The sequence below is a fragment of the Punica granatum genome, unplaced genomic scaffold (assembly GCF_007655135.1).
Source record: "Punica granatum isolate Tunisia-2019 unplaced genomic scaffold, ASM765513v2 Contig00627, whole genome shotgun sequence".
Taxonomy (NCBI): domain Eukaryota; kingdom Viridiplantae; phylum Streptophyta; class Magnoliopsida; order Myrtales; family Lythraceae; genus Punica; species Punica granatum.
In genome coordinates, this window is record NW_022204474.1 from 59,237 (window position 1) to 77,233 (window position 17,997).

Genomic DNA, 17,997 nt, shown 5'->3' on the forward strand with positions numbered 1-17,997 from the left:
AAAAAGTATCGAGTGCATAGCACGTGCCCAAAACATTAACCGTAACGATCGGATTCCCGTCCAACGTCGGACAGTTTCCCGAGCAGCAAAAAAAAATTAAAAGGAGGGGTGCAACACGAGGACTTCCCAGGAGGTCACCCATCCTAGTACTACTCTCGCCCAAGCACGCTTAACTTCGGAGTTCTGATGGGATCCGGTGCATTAGTGCTGGTATGATCGCACCCGTCAACCTTTGCGCTCGAATTCACTTTGTTCCTCCGTAGAGCTAATGAAAAAAAAATGCAAAAATGAGCGCAGAAACGAAAGAAAAAAAGTATCGAGTGCATTTCACACGAACCTTACGCCTTTTGCGAGTGAGCACGTGCCCAAAACATTAACCGTAACGATGGATTCCCGTCCAACGTCGGACAGTTTCCCGAGCAGCAAAAAAAAATTAAAAAGGAGGGGTGCAACACGAGGACTTCCCAGGAGGTCACCCCCATCCTAGTACTACTCTCACTCTCGCCCAAGCACGCTTAACTTCGGAGTTCTGATGGGATCCGGTGCATTAGTGCTGGTATGATCGCACCCTCAACCTTTGTGCTCGAATTCACTTTGTTCCTCCTAGAGCTAATGAAAAAAAAATGCAAAAATGATCGCAGAAACGAAAGAAAAAAAGTATCGAGTGCATAGCACGTGCCCAAAACATTAACCGTAACGATCGGATTCCCGTCCAACGTCGGACAGTTTCCCGAGCAGCAAAAAAAATTAAAAAGGAGGGGTGCAACACGAGGACTTCCCAGGAGGTCACCCATCCTAGTACTACTCTCGCCCAAGCACGCTTAACTTCGGAGTTCTGATGGGATCCGGTGCATTAGTGCTGTATGATCGCACCCGTCAACCTTTGTGCTCGAATTCACTTTGTTCCTCCGTAGAGCTAATGAAAAAAATGCAAAAATGAATCGCAGAAACGAAAGAAAAAAAGTATCGAGTGCATAGCACCGTGCCCAAAACATTAACCGTAACGATGGATTCCCGTCCAACGTCGGACAGTTTCCCGAGCAGCAAAAAAAATTAAAAAGGAGGGGTGCAACACGAGGACTTCCCAGGAGGTCACCCATCCTAGTACTACTCTCGCCCAAGCACGCTTAACTTCGGAGTTCTGATGGGATCCGGTGCATTAGTGCTGGTATGATCGCACCCGTCAACCTTTGCGCTCGAATTCACTTTGTTCCTCCGTAGAGCTAATGAAAAAAAAATGCAAAAATGAGCGCAGAAACGAAAGAAAAAAAGTATCGAGTGCATTTCACCACGAACTTTACGCCTTTTGCGAGTGAGCATGCCCCAAACATTAACCGTAACGATCGGATTCCCGTCCAACGTCGGACAGTTTCCCGAGCAGCAAAAAAAATTAAAAGGAGGGGGCAACACGAGGACTTCCCAGGAGGTCACCCATCCTAGTACTACTCTCGCCCAAGCACGCTTAACTTCGGAGTTCTGATGGGATCCGGTGCATTAGTGCTGGTATGATCGCACCCGTCAACCTTTGTGCTCGAATTCACTTTGTTCCTCCTCCGTAGCTAATGAAAAAAAAATGCAAAAATGATCGCAGAAACGAAAGAAAAAAAGTATCGAGTGCATAGCACGTGCCCAAACATTAACCGTAACGATCGGATTCCCGTCCAACGTCGGACAGTTTCCCGAGCAGCAAAAAAAAATTAAAAAGGAGGGGTGCAACACGAGGACTTCCCAGGAGGTCACCCATCCTAGTACTACTCTCGCCCAAGCACGCTTAACTTCGGAGTTCTGATGGGATCCGGTGCATTAGTGCTGGTATGATCGCACCCGTCAACCTTTGCGCTCGAATTCACTTTGTTCCTCCGTAGAGCTAATGAAAAAAAAATGCAAAAATGATCGCAGAAACGAAAGAAAAAAGTATCGAGTGCATTTCACCACGAACTTAACGCCTTTTGCGAGTGAGCACGTGCCCAAAACATTAACCGTAACGATCGGATTCCCGTCCAACGTCGGACAGTTTCCCGAGCAGCAAAAAAAAATTAAAAAGGAGGGTGCAACACGAGGACTTCCCAGGAGGTCACCCATCCTAGTACTACTCTCCCCGAGCACGCTTAACTTCGGAGTTCTGATGGGATCCGGTGCATTAGTGCTGGTATGATCGCACCCGTCAACCTTTGCGCTCGAATTCACTTTGTTCCTCCGTAGAGCTAATGAAAAAAAATGCAAAAATAATCGCAAAACGAAAGAAAAAAAGTATCGAGTGCATAGCACGTGCCCAAAACATTAACCGTAACGATCGGATTCCCGTCCAACGTCGGACAGTTTCCCGAGCAGCAAAAAAAAATTAAAAAGGAGGGGTGCAACACGAGGACTTCCCAGGAGGTCACCCATCCTAGTACTACTCTCGCCCAAGCACGCTTAACTTCGGAGTTCTGATGGGATCCGGTGCATTAGTGCTGGTATGATCGCACCCGTCAACCTTTGCGCTCGAATTCACTTTGTTCCTCCGTAGAGCTAATGAAAAAAAAATGCAAAAATGAGCGCAGAAACGAAAGAAAAAAAGTATCGAGTGCATTTCACCACGAACTTTACGCCTTTTGCGAGTGAGCACGTGCCCAAAACATTAACCGTAACGATCGGATTCCCGTCCAACGTCGGACAGTTTCCCGAGCAGCAAAAAAAAAATTAAAAAGGAGGGGTGCAACACGAGGACTTCCCAGGAGGTCACCCATCCTAGTACTACTCTACTCCTCGCCCAGCACGCTTAACTTCGGAGTTCTGATGGGATCCGGTGCATTAGTGCTGGTATGATCGCACCCGTCAACCTTTGCGCTCGAATTCACTTTGTTCCTCCGTAGAGCTAATGAAAAAAAAATGCAAAAATGAGCGCAGAAACGAAAGAAAAAAGTATCGAGTGCATTTCACAACGAACCTTACGCCTTTTGCGAGTGAGCACGTGCCCAAAACATTAACCGTAACGATCGGATTCCCGTCCAACGTCGGACAGTTTCCCGAGCAGCAAAAAAAAATTAAAAAGGAGGGGTGCAACACGAGGACTTCCCAGGAGGTCACCCATCCTAGTACTACACTCTCGCCCAAGCACGCTTAACTTCGGAGTTCTGATGGGATCCGGTGCATTAGTGCTGGTATGATCGCACCCGTCAACCTTTGTGCTCGAATTCACTTTGTTCCTCCGTAGAGCTAATGAAAAAAAAATGCAAAAATGATCGCAGAAACGAAAGAAAAAAGTATCGAGTGCATAGCACGTGCCCAAAACATTAACCGTAACGATCGGATTCCCGTCCAACGTCGGACAGTTTCCCGAGCAGCAAAAAAAATTAAAAAGGAGGGGTGCAACACGAGGACTTCCCAGGAGGTCACCCATCCTAGTACTACTCTCGCCCAAGCACGCTTAACTTCGGAGTTCTGATGGGATCCGGTGCATTAGTGCTGGTATGATCGCACCCGTCAACCTTTGCGCTCGAATTCACTTTGTTCCTCCGTAGAGCTAATGAAAAAAAAATGCAAAAATGAGCGCAGAAACGAAAGAAAAAAAGTATCGAGTGCATTTCACAACGACTTTACGCCTTTTGCGAGTGAGCACGTGCCCAAAACATTAACCGTAACGATCGGATTCCCGTCCAACGTCGGACAGTTTCCCGAGCAGCAAAAAAAAATTAAAAAGGAGGGGTGCAACACGAGGACTTCCCAGGAGGTCACCCATCCTAGTACTACTCTCGCCCAAGCACGCTTAACTTCGGAGTTCTGATGGGATCCGGTGCATTAGTGCTGGTATGATCGCACCCGTCAACCTTTGTGCTCGAATTCACTTTGTTCCTCCGTAGAGCTAATGAAAAAAAAATGCAAAAATGATCGCAGAAACGAAAGAAAAAAAGTATCGAGTGCATTTCACACACGAACCTTACGCCTTTTGCGAGTGAGCACGTGCCCAAAACATTAACCGTAACGATCGGATTCCCGTCCAACGTCGGACAGTTTCCCGAGCAGCAAAAAAAAATTAAAAAGGAGGGGTGCAACACGAGGACTTCCCAGGAGGTCACCCATCCTAGTACTACTCTCGCCCAAGCACGCTTAACTTCGGAGTTCTGATGGGATCCGGTGCATTAGTGCTGGTATGATCGCACCCGTCAACCTTTGTGCTCGAATTCACTTTGTTCCTCCGTAGAGCTAATGAAAAAAAAATGCAAAAATGATCGCAGAAACGAAAGAAAAAAGTATCGAGTGCATAGCACGTGCCCAAAACATTAACCGTAACGATCGGATTCCCGTCCAACGTCGGACAGTTTCCCGAGCAGCAAAAAAAAATTAAAAAGGAGGGGTGCAACACGAGGACTTCCCAGGAGGTCACCCATCCTAGTACTACTCTCGCCCAAGCACGCTTAACTTCGGAGTTCTGATGGGATCCGGTGCATTAGTGCTGGTATGATCGCACCCGTCAACCTTTGCGCTCGAATTCACTTTGTTCCTCCGTAGAGCTAATGAAAAAAAATGCAAAAATGAGCGCAGAAACGAAAGAAAAAAGTATCGAGTGCATTTCACCACGAACTTTACGCCTTTTGCGAGTGAGCACGTGCCCAAAACATTAACCGTAACGATCGGATTCCCGTCCAACGTCGGACAGTTTCCCGAGCAGCAAAAAAAAATTAAAAAGGAGGGGTGCAACACGAGGACTTCCCAGGAGGTCACCCATCTAGTACTACTCTCGCCCGAGCACGCTTAACTTCGGAGTTCTGATGGGATCCGGTGCATTAGTGCTGGTATGATCGCACCCGTCAACCTTTGTGCTCGAATTCACTTTGTTCCTCCGTAGAGCTAATGAAAAAAAAATGCAAAAATGATCGCAGAAACGAAAGAAAAAAGTATCGAGTGCATAGCACGTGCCCAAAACATTAACCGTAACGATCGGATTCCCGTCCAACGTCGGACAGTTTCCCGAGCAGCAAAAAAAAATTAAAAAGGAGGGGTGCAACACGAGGACTTCCCAGGAGGTCACCCATCCTAGTACTCTACTCTCGCCCAAGCACGCTTAACTTCGGAGTTCTGATGGGATCCGGTGCATTAGTGCTGGTATGATCGCACCCGTCAACCTTTGTGCTCGAATTCACTTTGTTCCTCCGTAGAGCTAATGAAAAAAAATGCAAAAATGATCGCAGAAACGAAAGAAAAAAAGTATCGAGTGCATAGCACGTGCCCAAAACATTAACCGTAACGATCGGATTCCCGTCCAACGTCGGACAGTTTCCCGAGCAGCAAAAAAAAATTAAAAGGAGGGGTGCAACACGAGGACTTCCCAGGAGGTCACCCATCCTAGTACTACTCTCGCCCAAGCACGCTTAACTTCGGAGTTCTGATGGGATCCGGTGCATTAGTGCTGGTATGATCGCACCCGTCAACCTTTGCGCTCGAATTCACTTTGTTCCTCCGTAGAGCTAATGAAAAAAAAATGCAAAAATGAGCGCAGAAACGAAAGAAAAAAAGTATCGAGTGCATTTCACCACAACTTTACGCCTTTTGCGAGTGAGCACGTGCCCAAAACATTAACCGTAACGATCGGATTCCCGTCCAACGTCGGACAGTTTCCCGAGCAGCAAAAAAAAATTAAAAAGGAGGGGTGCAACACGAGGACTTCCCAGGAGGTCACCCATCTAGTACTACTCTCGCCCAAGCACGCTTAACTTCGGAGTTCTGATGGGATCCGGTGCATTAGTGCTGGTATGATCGCACCCGTCAACCTTTGCGCTCGAATTCACTTTGTTCCTCCGTAGAGCTAATGAAAAAAAATGCAAAAATGATCGCAGAAACGAAAGAAAAAAAGTATCGAGTGCATTTCACCACGAACTTTACGCCTTTTGCGAGTGAGCACGTGCCCAAAACATTAACCGTAACGATCGGATTCCCGTCCAACGTCGGACAGTTTCCCGAGCAGCAAAAAAAAATTAAAAAGGAGGGGTGCAACACGAGGACTTCCCAGGAGGTCACCCATCCTAGTACTACTCTCGCCCAAGCACGCTTAACTTCGGAGTTCTGATGGGATCCGGTGCATTAGTGCTGGTATGATCGCACCGTCAACCTTTGTGCTCGAATTCACTTTGTTCCTCCGTAGAGCTAATGAAAAAAAAATGCAAAAATGATCGCAGAAACGAAAGAAAAAAAGTATCGAGTGCATAGCACGTGCCCAAAACATTAACCGTAACGATCGGATTCCCGTCCAACGTCGGACAGTTTCCCGAGCAGCAAAAAAAAATTAAAAAGGGGGTGCAACACGACTTCCCAGGAGGTCACCCATCCTAGTACTACTCTCGCCCAAGCACGCTTAACTTCGGAGTTCTGATGGGATCCGGTGCATTAGTGCTGGTATGATCGCACCCGTCAACCTTTGTGCTCGAATTCACTTTGTTCCTCCGTAGAGCTAATGAAAAAAAAATGCAAAAATAATCGCAGAAACGAAAGAAAAAAAGTATCGAGTGCATAGCACGTGCCCAAAACATTAACCGTAACGATCGGATTCCCGTCCAACGTCGGACAGTTTCCCGAGCAGCAAAAAAAAATTAAAAAGGAGGGGTGCAACACGAGGACTTCCCAGGAGGTCACCCATCCTAGTACTACTCTCGCCCAAGCACGCTTAACTTCGGAGTTCTGATGGGATCCGGTGCATTAGTGCTGGTATGATCGCACCCGTCAACCTTTGCGCTCGAATTCACTTTGTTCCTCCGTAGAGCTAATGAAAAAAAAATGCAAAAATGAGCGCAGAAACGAAAGAAAAAAGTATCGAGTGCATTTCACCACGAACTTTACGCCTTTTGCGAGTGAGCACGTGCCCAAAACATTAACCGTAACGATCGGATTCCCGTCCAACGTCGGACAGTTTCCCGAGCAGCAAAAAAAAATTAAAAAGGAGGGGTGCAACACGAGGACTTCCCAGGAGGTCACCCATCCTAGTACTACTCTCGCCCGCACGCTTAACTTCGGAGTTCTGATGGGATCCGGTGCATTAGTGCTGGTATGATCGCACCCGTCAACCTTTTGCTCGAATTCACTTTGTTCCTCCGTAGAGCTAATGAAAAAAAAATGCAAAAATGATCGCAGAAACGAAAGAAAAAAGTATCGAGTGCATAGCACGTGCCCAAAACATTAACCGTAACGATCGGATTCCCGTCCAACGTCGGACAGTTTCCCGAGCAGCAAAAAAAAATTAAAAAGGAGGGGTGCAACACGAGGACTTCCCAGGAGGTCACCCATCCTAGTACTACTCTCGCCCAAGCACGCTTAACTTCGGAGTTCTGATGGGATCCGGTGCATTAGTGCTGGTATGATCGCACCCGTCAACCTTTGTGCTCGAATTCACTTTGTTCCTCCGTAGAGCTAATGAAAAAAAAATGCAAAAATGATCGCAGAAACGAAAGAAAAAAAGTATCGAGTGCATAGCACGTGCCCAAAACATTAACCGTAACGATCGGATTCCCGTCCAACGTCGGACAGTTTCCCGAGCAGCAAAAAAAAATTAAAAAGGAGGGGTGCAACACGAGGACTTCCCAGGAGGTCACCCATCCTAGTACTACTCTCGCCCAAGCACGCTTAACTTCGGAGTTCTGATGGGATCCGGTGCATTAGTGCTGGTATGATCGCACCCGTCAACCTTTGCGCTCGAATTCACTTTGTTCCTCCGTAGAGCTAATGAAAAAAAAATGCAAAAATGAGCGCAGAAACGAAAGAAAAAAGTATCGAGTGCATTTCACCACGAACTTTACGCCTTTTGCGAGTGAGCACGTGCCCAAAACATTAACCGTAACGATCGGATTCCCGTCCAACGTCGGACAGTTTCCCGAGCAGCAAAAAAAAATTAAAAAGGAGGGGTGCAACACGAGGACTTCCCAGGAGGTCACCCATCCTAGTACTACTCTCGCCCAAGCACGCTTAACTTCGGAGTTCTGATGGGATCCGGTGCATTAGTGCTGGTATGATCGCACCCGTCAACCTTTGCGCTCGAATTCACTTTGTTCCTCCGTAGAGCTAATGAAAAAAAATGCAAAAATGAGCGCAGAAACGAAAGAAAAAAAGTATCGAGTGCATTTCACACACACGAACTTTACGCCTTTTGCGAGTGAGCACGTGCCCAAAACATTAACCGTAACGATGGATTCCCGTCCAACGTCGGACAGTTTCCCGAGCAGCAAAAAAAAATTAAAAAGGAGGGGTGCAACACGAGGACTTCCCAGGAGGTCACCCATCCTAGTACTACTCTCCGCCCAAGCACGCTTAACTTCGGAGTTCTGATGGGATCCGGTGCATTAGTGCTGGTATGATCGCACCAGTCAACCTTTGTGCTCGAATTCACTTTGTTCCTCCGTAGAGCTAATGAAAAAAAAATGCAAAAATGATCGCAGAAACGAAAGAAAAAAAAGTATCGAGTGCATAGCACGTGCCCAAAACATTAACCGTAACGATCGGATTCCCGTCCAACGTCGGACAGTTTCCCGAGCAGCAAAAAAAAATTAAAAAGGAGGGGTGCAACACGAGGACTTCCCAGGAGGTCACCCATCCTAGTACTACTCTCGCCCAAGCACGCTTAACTTCGGAGTTCTGATGGGATCCGGTGCATTAGTGCTGGTATGATCGCACCCGTCAACCTTTGTGCTCGAATTCACTTTGTTCCTCCGTAGAGCTAATAAAAAAAAATGCAAAAATAATCGCAGAAACGAAAGAAAAAAAGTATCGAGTGCATAGCACGTGCCCAAAACATTAACCGTAACGATCGGATTCCCGTCCAACGTCGGACAGTTTCCCGAGCAGCAAAAAAAATTAAAAAGGAGGGGTGCAACACGAGGACTTCCCAGGAGGTCACCCATCCTAGTAGTACTACTCTCGCCCAAGCACGCTTAACTTCGGAGTTCTGATGGGATCCGGTGCATTAGTGCTGGTATGATCGCACCCGTCAACCTTTGCGCTCGAATTCACTTTGTTCCTCCGTAGAGCTAATGAAAAAAAAATGCAAAAATGAGCGCAGAAACGAAAGAAAAAAAGTATCGAGTGCATTTCAATCACGAACTTCACGCCTTTGCGAGTGAGCACGTGCCCAAAACATTAACCGTAACGATCGGATTCCCGTCCAACGTCGGACAGTTTCCCGAGCAGCAAAAAAAAATTAAAAAGGAGGGGTGCAACACGAGGACTTCCCAGGAGGTCACCCATCCTAGTACTACTCTCGCTCCTCAGCCCACGCACGCTTAACTTCGGAGTTCTGATGGGATCCGGTGCATTAGTGCTGGTATGATCGCACCCGTCAACCTTTGTGCTCGAATTCACTTTGTTCCTCCGTAGAGCTAATGAAAAAAAATGCAAAAATGATCGCAGAAACGAAAGAAAAAAAGTATCGAGTGCATAGCACGTGCCCAAAACATTAACCGTAACGATCGGATTCCCGTCCAACGTCGGACAGTTTCCCGAGCAGCAAAAAAAAATTAAAAAGGAGGGGTGCAACACGAGGACTTCCCAGGAGGTCACCCACCTAGTACTACTCTCGCTCACTCTCGCCCAAGCACGCTTAACTTCGGAGTTCTGATGGGATCCGGTGCATTAGTGCTGGTATGATCGCACCCGTCAACCTTTGCGCTCGAATTCACTTTGTTCCTCCTCCGTAGAGCTAATGAAAAAAAATGCAAAAATGATCGCAGAAACGAAAGAAAAAAAGTATCGAGTGCATAGCACGTGCCCAAAACATTAACCGTAACGATCGGATTCCCGTCCAACGTCGGACAGTTTCCCGAGCAGCAAAAAAAAATTAAAAAGGAGGGTGCAACACGAGGACTTCCCAGGAGGTCACCCATCCTAGTACTACTCTCGCCCAGCACGCTTAACTTCGGAGTTCTGATGGGATCCGGTGCATTAGTGCTGGTATGATCGCACCCGTCAACCTTTGCGCTCGAATTCACTTTTTTCTCCGTAGAGCTAATGAAAAAAAAATGCAAAAATGAGCGCAGAAACGAAAGAAAAAAGTATCGAGTGCATTTCACGAACTTTACGCCTTTTGCGAGTGAGCACGTGCCCAAACATTAACCGTAACGATCGGATTCCCGTCCAACGTCGGACAGTTTCCCGAGCAGCAAAAAAAAATTAAAAAGGAGGGGTGCAACACGAGGACTTCCCAGGAGGTCACCCATCCTAGTACTACTCCTCTCGCCCAGCACGCTTAACTTCGGAGTTCTGATGGGATCCGGTGCATTAGTGCTGGTATGATCGCACCCGTCAACCTTTGCGCTCGAATTCACTTTGTTCCTCCGTAGAGCTAATGAAAAAAAATGCAAAAATGATCGCAGAAACGAAAGAAAAAAAGTATCGAGTGCATTTCACACACGAACTTCGCCTTTTGCGAGTGAGCACGTGCCCAAAACATTAACCGTAACGATGGATTCCCGTCCAACGTCGGACAGTTTCCCGAGCAAAAAAAAAATTAAAAAGGAGGGGTGCAACACGAGGACTTCCCAGGAGGTCACCCATCCTAGTACTACTCTCTCGCCCAAGCACGCTTAACTTCGGAGTTCTGATGGGATCCGGTGCATTAGTGCTGGTATGATCGCACCCGTCAACCTTTGTGCTCGAATTCACTTTGTTCCTCCGTAGAGCTAATGAAAAAAAAATGCAAAAATGATCGCAGAAACGAAAGAAAAAAAGTATCGAGTGCATAGCACGTGCCCAAAACATTAACCGTAACGATCGGATTCCCGTCCAACGTCGGACAGTTTCCCGAGCAGCAAAAAAAAATTAAAAAGGAGGGGTGCAACACGAGGACTTCCCAGGAGGTCACCCATCCTAGTACTACTCTCTCGCCCAAGCACGCTTAACTTCGGAGTTCTGATGGGATCCGGTGCATTAGTGCTGGTATGATCGCACCCGTCAACCTTTGTGCTCGAATTCACTTTGTTCCTCCGTAGAGCTAATGAAAAAAAAATGCAAAATAATCGCAGAAACGAAAGAAAAAAAGTATCGAGTGCATAGCACGTGCCCAAACATTAACCGTAACGATCGGATTCCCGTCCAACGTCGGACAGTTTCCCGAGCAGCAAAAAAAAATTAAAAGGAGGGGTGCAACAGGACTTCCCGACTTCCCAGGAGGTCACCCATCCTAGTACTACTCTCGCCCAAGCACGCTTAACTTCGGAGTTCTGATGGGATCCGGCATTAGTGCTGGTATGATCGCACCCGTCAACCTTTGCGCTCGAATTCACTTTGTTCCTCCGTAGAGCTAATGAAAAAAAAATGCAAAAATGAGCGCAGAAACGAAAGAAAAAAGTATCGAGTGCATTTCACCACGAACTTTACGCCTTTTGCGAGTGAGCACGTGCCCAAAACATTAACCGTAACGATCGGATTCCCGTCCAACGTCGGACAGTTTCCCGAGCAGCAAAAAAAAATTAAAAGGAGGGGTGCAACACGAGGACTTCCCAGGAGGTCACCCATCCTAGTACTACTCTCGCCCAAGCACGCTTAACTTCGGAGTTCTGATGGGATCCGGTGCATTAGTGCTGGTATGATCGCACCCGTCAACCTTTGCGCTCGAATTCACTTTGTTCCTCCGTAGAGCTAATGAAAAAAAATGCAAAAATGAGCGCAGAAACGAAAGAAAAAAAGTATCGAGTGCATTTCACACACGAACTTTACGCCTTTTGCGAGTGAGCACGTGCCCAAAACATTAACCGTAACGATGGGATTCCCGTCCAACGTCGGACAGTTTCCCGAGCAGCAAAAAAAAATTAAAAAGGAGGTGCAACACGAGGACTTCCCAGGAGGTCACCCATCCTAGTACTACTCACTCTCTCCACTCAAGCACGCTTAACTTCGGAGTTCTGATGGGATCCGGTGCATTAGTGCTGGTATGATCGCACCCGTCAACCTTTGTGCTCGAATTCACTTTGTTCCTCCGTAGAGCTAATGAAAAAAAAATGCAAAAATGATCGCAGAAACGAAAGAAAAAAAGTATCGAGTGCAAACGAACACGCCTTTCCACACGTGCCCAAAACATTAACCGTAACGATCGGATTCCCGTCCAACGTCGGACAGTTTCCCGAGCAGCAAAAAAAAAAAAAAGGAGGGTGCAACACGAGGACTTCCCAGGAGGTCACCCATCCTAGTACTACTCTCGCCCAGCACGCTTAACTTCGGAGTTCTGATGGGATCCGGTGCATTAGTGCTGGTATGATCGCACCCGTCAACCTTTGCGCTCGAATTCACTTTGTTCCTCCGTAGAGCTAATGAAAAAAAATGCAAAAATGAGCGCAGAAACGAAAGAAAAAAGTATCGAGTGCATTTCACCACGAACTTTAGCCTTTTGCGAGTGAGCACGTGCCCAAAACATTAACCGTAACGATGGGATTCCCGTCCAACGTCGGACAGTTTCCCGAGCAGCAAAAAAAAATTAAAAAGGAGGGGTGCAACACGAGGACTTCCCAGGAGGTCACCCATCCTAGTACTACTCTCGCCCAAGCACGCTTAACTTCGGAGTTCTGATGGGATCCGGTGCATTAGTGCTGGTATGATCGCACCCGTCAACCTTTGCGCTCGAATTCACTTTGTTCCTCCGTAGAGCTAATGAAAAAAAATGCAAAAATGAGCGCAGAAACGAAAGAAAAAAGTATCGAGTGCATTTCACCACGACTTTACGCCTTTTGCGAGTGAGCACGTGCCCAAAACATTAACCGTAACGATCGGATTCCCGTCCAACGTCGGACAGTTTCCCGAGCAGCAAAAAAAATTAAAAAGGAGGGGTGCAACACGAGGACTTCCCAGGAGGTCACCCATCCTAGTACTACTCTCCTCTCGCCCAAGCACGCTTAACTTCGGAGTTCTGATGGGATCCGGTGCATTAGTGCTGGTATGATCGCACCCGTCAACCTTTGCGCTCGAATTCACTTTGTTCCTCCGTAGAGCTAATGAAAAAAAAATGCAAAAATGAGCGCAGAAACGAAAGAAAAAAGTATCGAGTGCATTTCACCACGACCTTACGCCTTTTGCGAGTGAGCACGTGCCAAAACATTAACCGTAACGATGGGATTCCCGTCCAACGTCGGACAGTTTCCCGAGCAGCAAAAAAAAATTAAAAAGGAGGGGTGCAACACGAGGACTTCCCAGGAGGTCACCCATCCTAGTACTACTCTCGCCCAAGCACGCTTAACTTCGGAGTTCTGATGGGATCCGGTGCATTAGTGCTGGTATGATCGCACCCGTCAACCTTTGTGCTCGAATTCACTTTGTTCCTCCGTAGAGCTAATGAAAAAAAAATGCAAAATGATCGCAGAACGAAAGAAAAAAGTATCGAGTGCATAGCACGTGCCCAAACATTAACCGTAACGATCGGATTCCCGTCCAACGTCGGACAGTTTCCCGAGCAGCAAAAAAAAATTAAAAAGGAGGGGTGCAACACGAGGACTTCCCAGGAGGTCACCCATCCTAGTACTACTCTCTCGCCCAAGCACGCTTAACTTCGGAGTTCTGATGGGATCCGGTGCATTAGTGCTGGTATGATCGCACCCGTCAACCTTTGTGCTCGAATTCACTTTGTTCCTCCTCGTAGAGCTAATGAAAAAAAAATGCAAAAATGATCGCAGAAACGAAAGAAAAAAAGTATCGAGTGCATAGCACGTGCCCAAAACATTAACCGTAACGATCGGATTCCCGTCCAACGTCGGACAGTTTCCCGAGCAGCAAAAAAAAATTAAAAAGGAGGGGTGCAACACGAGGACTTCCCAGGAGGTCACCCATCCTAGTACTACTCTCGCGCCCAGCACGCTTAACTTCGGAGTTCTGATGGGATCCGGTGCATTAGTGCTGGTATGATCGCACCCGTCAACCTTTGCGCTCGAATTCACTTTGTTCCTCCGTAGAGCTAATGAAAAAAAAATGCAAAAATGAGCGCAGAAACGAAGAAAAAAAGTATCGAGTGCATTTCACACACGAACTTTACGCCTTTTGCGAGTGAGCACGTGCCCAAAACATTAACCGTAACGATCGGATTCCCGTCCAACGTCGGACAGTTTCCCCGAGCAGCAAAAAAAAATTAAAAAGGAGGGGTGCAACACGAGGACTTCCCAGGAGGTCACCCATCCTAGTACTACTCTCTCTCCCCAGCACGCTTAACTTCGGAGTTCTGATGGGATCCGGTGCATTAGTGCTGGTATGATCGCACCCGTCAACCTTTGCGCTCGAATTCACTTTGTTCCTCCGTAGAGCTAATGAAAAAAAATGCAAAAATGAGCGCAGAAACGAAAGAAAAAAAGTATCGAGTGCATTTCACACACGAACTTTACGCCTTTTGCGAGTGAGCACGTGCCCAAAACATTAACCGTAACGATCGGATTCCCGTCCAACGTCGGACAGTTTCCCGAGCAGCAAAAAAAAATAAAAAGGAGGGGTGCAACACGAGGACTTCCCAGGAGGTCACCCATCCTAGTACTACTCTCACTCTCGCCCAAGCACGCTTAACTTCGGAGTTCTGATGGGATCCGGTGCATTAGTGCTGGTATGATCGCACCCGTCAACCTTTGCGCTCGAATTCACTTTGTTCCTCCGTAGAGCTAATGAAAAAAAAATGCAAAAATGATCGCAGAAACGAAAGAAAAAAAGTATCGAGTGCATACACGTGCCCAAAACATTAACCGTAACGATCGGATTCCCGTCCAACGTCGGACAGTTTCCCGAGCAGCAAAAAAAAATTAAAAAGGAGGGGTGCAACACGAGGACTTCCCAGGAGGTCACCCATCCTAGTACTACTCTCTCTCCCCAAGCACGCTTAACTTCGGAGTTCTGATGGGATCCGGTGCATTAGTGCTGGTATGATCGCACCCGTCAACCTTTGTGCTCGAATTCACTTTGTTCCTCCGTAGAGCTAATGAAAAAAAAATGCAAAAATGATCGCAGAAACGAAAGAAAAAAAGTATCGAGTGCATAGCACGTGCCCAAAACATTAACCGTAACGATCGGATTCCCGTCCAACGTCGGACAGTTTCCCGAGCAGCAAAAAAAATTAAAAAGGAGGGGTGCAACACGAGGACTTCCCAGGAGGTCACCCATCCTAGTACTACTCTCGCCCAAGCACGCTTAACTTCGGAGTTCTGATGGGATCCGGTGCATTAGTGCTGGTATGATCGCACCCGTCAACCTTTGCGCTCGAATTCACTTTGTTCCTCCGTAGAGCTAATGAAAAAAAAATGCAAAAATGATCGCAGAAACGAAAGAAAAAAGTATCGAGTGCATTTCACCACGAACTTTACGCCTTTTGCGAGTGAGCACGTGCCCAAAACATTAACCGTAACGATCGGATTCCCGTCCAACGTCGGACAGTTTCCCGAGCAGCAAAAAAAAATTAAAAAGGAGGGGTGCAACACGAGGACTTCCCAGGAGGTCACCCATCCTAGTACTACTCTCCCTCTCGCCCGCACGCTTAACTTCGGAGTTCTGATGGGATCCGGTGCATTAGTGCTGGTATGATCGCACCCGTCAACCTTTGCGCTCGAATTCACTTTGTTCCTCCGTAGAGCTAATGAAAAAAAAAATGCAAAAATGAGCGCAGAAACGAAAGAAAAAAAGTATCGAGTGCATTTCACCACGAACTTTACGCCTTTTGCGAGTGAGCACGTGCCCAAACATTAACCGTAACGATCGGATTCCCGTCCAACGTCGGACAGTTTCCCGAGCAGCAAAAAAAAATTAAAAAGGAGGGGTGCAACACGAGGACTTCCCAGGAGGTCACCCATCCTAGTACTACTCTCGCCCAAGCACGCTTAACTTAACTCGGAGTTCTGATGGGATCCGGTGCATTAGTGCTGGTATGATCGCACCCGTCAACCTTTGCGCTCGAATTCACTTTGTTCCTCCTCCGTAGAGCTAATGAAAAAAAAATGCAAAAATGATCGCAGAAACGAAAGAAAAAAGTATCGAGTGCATTTCACAACGAACTTTACGCCTTTTGCGAGTGAGCACGTGCCCAAAACATTAACCGTAACGATGGGATTCCCGTCCAACGTCGGACAGTTTCCCGAGCAGCAAAAAAAATTAAAAAGGAGGGGTGCAACACGAGGACTTCCCAGGAGGTCACCCATCCTAGTACTACTCTCTCGCCCAGCACGCTTAACTTCGGAGTTCTGATGGGATCCGGTGCATTAGTGCTGGTATGATCGCACCCGTCAACCTTTGCGCTCGAATTCACTTTGTTCCTCCGTAGAGCTAATGAAAAAAAAATGCAAAAATGATCGCAGAAACGAAAGAAAAAAAGTATCGAGTGCATAGCACGTGCCCAAAACATTAACCGTAACGATCGGATTCCCGTCCAACGTCGGACAGTTTCCCGAGCAGCAAAAAAAAATTAAAAAGGAGGGGTGCAACACGAGGACTTCCCAGGAGGTCACCCATCCTAGTACTACTCTCTCCGCCCAAGCACGCTTAACTTCGGAGTTCTGATGGGATCCGGTGCATTAGTGCTGGTATGATCGCACCCGTCAACCTTTGTGCTCGAATTCACTTTGTTCCTCCGTAGAGCTAATGAAAAAAAAATGCAAAAATGATCGCAGAAACGAAAGAAAAAAAGTATCGAGTGCATAGCACGTGCCCAAAACATTAACCGTAACGATCGGATTCCCGTCCAACGTCGGACAGTTTCCCGAGCAGCAAAAAAAAATTAAAAAGGAGGGGTGCAACACGAGGACTTCCCAGGAGGTCACCCATCCTAGTACTACTCTCGCCCAAGCACGCTTAACTTCGGAGTTCTGATGGGATCCGGTGCATTAGTGCTGGTATGATCGCACCCGTCAACCTTTGCGCTCGAATTCACTTTGTTCCTCCGTAGAGCTAATGAAAAAAAAATGCAAAAATGAGCGCAGAAACGAAAGAAAAAAAGTATCGAGTGCATTTCACCACGAACTTACGCCTTTTGCGAGTGAGCACGTGCCCAAAACATTAACCGTAACGATCGGATTCCCGTCCAACGTCGGACAGTTTCCCGAGCAGCAAAAAAAAATTAAAAAGGAGGGGTGCAACACGAGGACTTCCCAGGAGGTCACCCATCCTAGTACTACTCTCGCCCAAGCACGCTTAACTTCGGAGTTCTGATGGGATCCGGTGCATTAGTGCTGGTATGATCGCACCCGTCAACCTTTGCGCTCGAATTCACTTTGTTCCTCCGTAGAGCTAATGAAAAAAAAATGCAAAAATGATCGCAGAAACGAAAGAAAAAAGTATCGAGTGCATTTCACAACGAACCTTACGCCTTTTGCGAGTGAGCACGTGCCCAAAACATTAACCGTAACGATCGGATTCCCGTCCAACGTCGGACAGTTTCCCGAGCAGCAAAAAAAAATTAAAAAGGAGGGTGCAACACGAGGACTTCCCAGGAGGTCACCCATCCTAGTACTACTCTCGCCCAAGCACGCTTAACTTCGGAGTTCTGATGGGATCCGGTGCATTAGTGCTGGTATGATCGCACCCGTCAACCTTTGCGCTCGAATTCACTTTGTTCCTCCGTAGAGCTAATGAAAAAAAAATGCAAAAATGAGCGCAGAAACGAAAGAAAAAAGTATCGAGTGCATTTCACCACGAACTTTACGCCTTTTGCGAGTGAGCACGTGCCCAAAACATTAACCGTAACGATGGATTCCCGTCCAACGTCGGACAGTTTCCCGAGCAGCAAAAAAAAATTAAAAAGGAGGGGTGCAACACGAGGACTTCCCAGGAGGTCACCCATCCTAGTACTACTCTCTCGCCCAAGCACGCTTAACTTCGGAGTTCTGATGGGATCCGGTGCATTAGTGCTGGTATGATCGCACCCGTCAACCTTTGTGCTCGAATTCACTTTGTTCCTCCGTAGAGCTAATGAAAAAAAAATGCAAAAATGATCGCAGAAACGAAAGAAAAAAAGTATCGAGTGCATAGCACGTGCCCAAAACATTAACCGTAACGATCGGATTCCCGTCCAACGTCGGACAGTTTCCCGAGCAG

At 47.1% G+C, this 17,997-nt stretch overlaps 50 non-coding genes and 5 pseudogenes across 50 annotated transcripts; all 55 read right to left on the minus strand.

Moving 5' to 3' along the window:
• Positions 1-105: 105 nt before the first annotated feature.
• Positions 106-224, minus strand: LOC116191638. The gene has a single exon (XR_004153720.1). It is a non-coding gene; the product is annotated as a 5S ribosomal RNA (ribosomal RNA).
• Positions 225-443: 219 nt separating this feature from the next.
• Positions 444-570, minus strand: LOC116191900 (annotated as a pseudogene).
• Positions 571-757: 187 nt separating this feature from the next.
• Positions 758-875, minus strand: LOC116191857. The gene has a single exon (XR_004153932.1). It is a non-coding gene; the product is annotated as a 5S ribosomal RNA (ribosomal RNA).
• Positions 876-1,063: 188 nt separating this feature from the next.
• On the minus strand, positions 1,064-1,182 carry LOC116191639. The gene has a single exon (XR_004153721.1). It is a non-coding gene; the product is annotated as a 5S ribosomal RNA (ribosomal RNA).
• Positions 1,183-1,398: 216 nt separating this feature from the next.
• Positions 1,399-1,517, minus strand: LOC116191792. Its single transcript, XR_004153871.1, has one exon. It is a non-coding gene; the product is annotated as a 5S ribosomal RNA (ribosomal RNA).
• A 190-nt stretch (positions 1,518-1,707) lies between these two features.
• On the minus strand, positions 1,708-1,826 carry LOC116191641. Its single transcript, XR_004153723.1, has one exon. It is a non-coding gene; the product is annotated as a 5S ribosomal RNA (ribosomal RNA).
• Positions 1,827-2,045: 219 nt separating this feature from the next.
• Positions 2,046-2,163, minus strand: LOC116191882. The gene has a single exon (XR_004153952.1). It is a non-coding gene; the product is annotated as a 5S ribosomal RNA (ribosomal RNA).
• A 188-nt stretch (positions 2,164-2,351) lies between these two features.
• LOC116191642 lies at positions 2,352-2,470 on the minus strand. The gene has a single exon (XR_004153724.1). It is a non-coding gene; the product is annotated as a 5S ribosomal RNA (ribosomal RNA).
• A 222-nt stretch (positions 2,471-2,692) lies between these two features.
• On the minus strand, positions 2,693-2,816 carry LOC116191896. The gene has a single exon (XR_004153962.1). It is a non-coding gene; the product is annotated as a 5S ribosomal RNA (ribosomal RNA).
• A 220-nt stretch (positions 2,817-3,036) lies between these two features.
• Positions 3,037-3,157, minus strand: LOC116191823. The gene has a single exon (XR_004153900.1). It is a non-coding gene; the product is annotated as a 5S ribosomal RNA (ribosomal RNA).
• Positions 3,158-3,345: 188 nt separating this feature from the next.
• Positions 3,346-3,464, minus strand: LOC116191643. Its single transcript, XR_004153725.1, has one exon. It is a non-coding gene; the product is annotated as a 5S ribosomal RNA (ribosomal RNA).
• Positions 3,465-3,684: 220 nt separating this feature from the next.
• LOC116191644 lies at positions 3,685-3,803 on the minus strand. Its single transcript, XR_004153726.1, has one exon. It is a non-coding gene; the product is annotated as a 5S ribosomal RNA (ribosomal RNA).
• Positions 3,804-4,025: 222 nt separating this feature from the next.
• Positions 4,026-4,144, minus strand: LOC116191645. The gene has a single exon (XR_004153727.1). It is a non-coding gene; the product is annotated as a 5S ribosomal RNA (ribosomal RNA).
• Positions 4,145-4,333: 189 nt separating this feature from the next.
• Positions 4,334-4,452, minus strand: LOC116191646. Its single transcript, XR_004153728.1, has one exon. It is a non-coding gene; the product is annotated as a 5S ribosomal RNA (ribosomal RNA).
• Positions 4,453-4,671: 219 nt separating this feature from the next.
• Positions 4,672-4,789, minus strand: LOC116191806. Its single transcript, XR_004153884.1, has one exon. It is a non-coding gene; the product is annotated as a 5S ribosomal RNA (ribosomal RNA).
• Positions 4,790-4,978: 189 nt separating this feature from the next.
• Positions 4,979-5,099, minus strand: LOC116191799. The gene has a single exon (XR_004153878.1). It is a non-coding gene; the product is annotated as a 5S ribosomal RNA (ribosomal RNA).
• Positions 5,100-5,287: 188 nt separating this feature from the next.
• LOC116191647 lies at positions 5,288-5,406 on the minus strand. The gene has a single exon (XR_004153729.1). It is a non-coding gene; the product is annotated as a 5S ribosomal RNA (ribosomal RNA).
• A 220-nt stretch (positions 5,407-5,626) lies between these two features.
• Positions 5,627-5,744, minus strand: LOC116191803. The gene has a single exon (XR_004153881.1). It is a non-coding gene; the product is annotated as a 5S ribosomal RNA (ribosomal RNA).
• Positions 5,745-5,964: 220 nt separating this feature from the next.
• LOC116191793 lies at positions 5,965-6,083 on the minus strand. Its single transcript, XR_004153872.1, has one exon. It is a non-coding gene; the product is annotated as a 5S ribosomal RNA (ribosomal RNA).
• Positions 6,084-6,270: 187 nt separating this feature from the next.
• On the minus strand, positions 6,271-6,386 carry LOC116191872. The gene has a single exon (XR_004153946.1). It is a non-coding gene; the product is annotated as a 5S ribosomal RNA (ribosomal RNA).
• A 190-nt stretch (positions 6,387-6,576) lies between these two features.
• LOC116191648 lies at positions 6,577-6,695 on the minus strand. Its single transcript, XR_004153730.1, has one exon. It is a non-coding gene; the product is annotated as a 5S ribosomal RNA (ribosomal RNA).
• A 220-nt stretch (positions 6,696-6,915) lies between these two features.
• On the minus strand, positions 6,916-7,032 carry LOC116191860. Its single transcript, XR_004153935.1, has one exon. It is a non-coding gene; the product is annotated as a 5S ribosomal RNA (ribosomal RNA).
• A 188-nt stretch (positions 7,033-7,220) lies between these two features.
• On the minus strand, positions 7,221-7,339 carry LOC116191649. The gene has a single exon (XR_004153731.1). It is a non-coding gene; the product is annotated as a 5S ribosomal RNA (ribosomal RNA).
• A 190-nt stretch (positions 7,340-7,529) lies between these two features.
• LOC116191650 lies at positions 7,530-7,648 on the minus strand. Its single transcript, XR_004153732.1, has one exon. It is a non-coding gene; the product is annotated as a 5S ribosomal RNA (ribosomal RNA).
• A 220-nt stretch (positions 7,649-7,868) lies between these two features.
• Positions 7,869-7,987, minus strand: LOC116191652. The gene has a single exon (XR_004153734.1). It is a non-coding gene; the product is annotated as a 5S ribosomal RNA (ribosomal RNA).
• A 222-nt stretch (positions 7,988-8,209) lies between these two features.
• LOC116191851 lies at positions 8,210-8,329 on the minus strand. Its single transcript, XR_004153926.1, has one exon. It is a non-coding gene; the product is annotated as a 5S ribosomal RNA (ribosomal RNA).
• A 191-nt stretch (positions 8,330-8,520) lies between these two features.
• LOC116191653 lies at positions 8,521-8,639 on the minus strand. Its single transcript, XR_004153735.1, has one exon. It is a non-coding gene; the product is annotated as a 5S ribosomal RNA (ribosomal RNA).
• A 188-nt stretch (positions 8,640-8,827) lies between these two features.
• On the minus strand, positions 8,828-8,949 carry LOC116191852. The gene has a single exon (XR_004153927.1). It is a non-coding gene; the product is annotated as a 5S ribosomal RNA (ribosomal RNA).
• Positions 8,950-9,170: 221 nt separating this feature from the next.
• Positions 9,171-9,297, minus strand: LOC116191897 (annotated as a pseudogene).
• Positions 9,298-9,486: 189 nt separating this feature from the next.
• LOC116191906 lies at positions 9,487-9,614 on the minus strand (annotated as a pseudogene).
• Positions 9,615-9,805: 191 nt separating this feature from the next.
• Positions 9,806-9,923, minus strand: LOC116191841. Its single transcript, XR_004153917.1, has one exon. It is a non-coding gene; the product is annotated as a 5S ribosomal RNA (ribosomal RNA).
• A 215-nt stretch (positions 9,924-10,138) lies between these two features.
• On the minus strand, positions 10,139-10,259 carry LOC116191888. Its single transcript, XR_004153957.1, has one exon. It is a non-coding gene; the product is annotated as a 5S ribosomal RNA (ribosomal RNA).
• Positions 10,260-10,475: 216 nt separating this feature from the next.
• Positions 10,476-10,596, minus strand: LOC116191818. Its single transcript, XR_004153895.1, has one exon. It is a non-coding gene; the product is annotated as a 5S ribosomal RNA (ribosomal RNA).
• Positions 10,597-10,786: 190 nt separating this feature from the next.
• Positions 10,787-10,907, minus strand: LOC116191819. The gene has a single exon (XR_004153896.1). It is a non-coding gene; the product is annotated as a 5S ribosomal RNA (ribosomal RNA).
• Positions 10,908-11,094: 187 nt separating this feature from the next.
• On the minus strand, positions 11,095-11,216 carry LOC116191910. Its single transcript, XR_004153971.1, has one exon. It is a non-coding gene; the product is annotated as a 5S ribosomal RNA (ribosomal RNA).
• A 219-nt stretch (positions 11,217-11,435) lies between these two features.
• LOC116191654 lies at positions 11,436-11,554 on the minus strand. The gene has a single exon (XR_004153736.1). It is a non-coding gene; the product is annotated as a 5S ribosomal RNA (ribosomal RNA).
• Positions 11,555-11,773: 219 nt separating this feature from the next.
• LOC116191909 lies at positions 11,774-11,899 on the minus strand (annotated as a pseudogene).
• Positions 11,900-12,101: 202 nt separating this feature from the next.
• Positions 12,102-12,219, minus strand: LOC116191842. Its single transcript, XR_004153918.1, has one exon. It is a non-coding gene; the product is annotated as a 5S ribosomal RNA (ribosomal RNA).
• A 218-nt stretch (positions 12,220-12,437) lies between these two features.
• On the minus strand, positions 12,438-12,556 carry LOC116191655. Its single transcript, XR_004153737.1, has one exon. It is a non-coding gene; the product is annotated as a 5S ribosomal RNA (ribosomal RNA).
• Positions 12,557-12,773: 217 nt separating this feature from the next.
• On the minus strand, positions 12,774-12,897 carry LOC116191871. The gene has a single exon (XR_004153945.1). It is a non-coding gene; the product is annotated as a 5S ribosomal RNA (ribosomal RNA).
• A 218-nt stretch (positions 12,898-13,115) lies between these two features.
• LOC116191656 lies at positions 13,116-13,234 on the minus strand. The gene has a single exon (XR_004153738.1). It is a non-coding gene; the product is annotated as a 5S ribosomal RNA (ribosomal RNA).
• A 186-nt stretch (positions 13,235-13,420) lies between these two features.
• On the minus strand, positions 13,421-13,541 carry LOC116191820. Its single transcript, XR_004153897.1, has one exon. It is a non-coding gene; the product is annotated as a 5S ribosomal RNA (ribosomal RNA).
• A 192-nt stretch (positions 13,542-13,733) lies between these two features.
• On the minus strand, positions 13,734-13,853 carry LOC116191839. The gene has a single exon (XR_004153915.1). It is a non-coding gene; the product is annotated as a 5S ribosomal RNA (ribosomal RNA).
• Positions 13,854-14,075: 222 nt separating this feature from the next.
• LOC116191884 lies at positions 14,076-14,196 on the minus strand. The gene has a single exon (XR_004153954.1). It is a non-coding gene; the product is annotated as a 5S ribosomal RNA (ribosomal RNA).
• A 220-nt stretch (positions 14,197-14,416) lies between these two features.
• Positions 14,417-14,541, minus strand: LOC116191876 (annotated as a pseudogene).
• A 189-nt stretch (positions 14,542-14,730) lies between these two features.
• LOC116191887 lies at positions 14,731-14,852 on the minus strand. Its single transcript, XR_004153956.1, has one exon. It is a non-coding gene; the product is annotated as a 5S ribosomal RNA (ribosomal RNA).
• Positions 14,853-15,041: 189 nt separating this feature from the next.
• LOC116191657 lies at positions 15,042-15,160 on the minus strand. Its single transcript, XR_004153739.1, has one exon. It is a non-coding gene; the product is annotated as a 5S ribosomal RNA (ribosomal RNA).
• Positions 15,161-15,380: 220 nt separating this feature from the next.
• On the minus strand, positions 15,381-15,503 carry LOC116191903. The gene has a single exon (XR_004153967.1). It is a non-coding gene; the product is annotated as a 5S ribosomal RNA (ribosomal RNA).
• Positions 15,504-15,724: 221 nt separating this feature from the next.
• Positions 15,725-15,847, minus strand: LOC116191868. Its single transcript, XR_004153943.1, has one exon. It is a non-coding gene; the product is annotated as a 5S ribosomal RNA (ribosomal RNA).
• Positions 15,848-16,069: 222 nt separating this feature from the next.
• LOC116191878 lies at positions 16,070-16,189 on the minus strand. The gene has a single exon (XR_004153948.1). It is a non-coding gene; the product is annotated as a 5S ribosomal RNA (ribosomal RNA).
• A 190-nt stretch (positions 16,190-16,379) lies between these two features.
• On the minus strand, positions 16,380-16,501 carry LOC116191856. Its single transcript, XR_004153931.1, has one exon. It is a non-coding gene; the product is annotated as a 5S ribosomal RNA (ribosomal RNA).
• Positions 16,502-16,691: 190 nt separating this feature from the next.
• On the minus strand, positions 16,692-16,810 carry LOC116191658. Its single transcript, XR_004153740.1, has one exon. It is a non-coding gene; the product is annotated as a 5S ribosomal RNA (ribosomal RNA).
• Positions 16,811-17,030: 220 nt separating this feature from the next.
• On the minus strand, positions 17,031-17,149 carry LOC116191659. Its single transcript, XR_004153741.1, has one exon. It is a non-coding gene; the product is annotated as a 5S ribosomal RNA (ribosomal RNA).
• A 219-nt stretch (positions 17,150-17,368) lies between these two features.
• Positions 17,369-17,487, minus strand: LOC116191758. The gene has a single exon (XR_004153838.1). It is a non-coding gene; the product is annotated as a 5S ribosomal RNA (ribosomal RNA).
• Positions 17,488-17,706: 219 nt separating this feature from the next.
• LOC116191821 lies at positions 17,707-17,827 on the minus strand. Its single transcript, XR_004153898.1, has one exon. It is a non-coding gene; the product is annotated as a 5S ribosomal RNA (ribosomal RNA).
• Between the last annotated feature and the right edge of the window lie 170 nt (positions 17,828-17,997).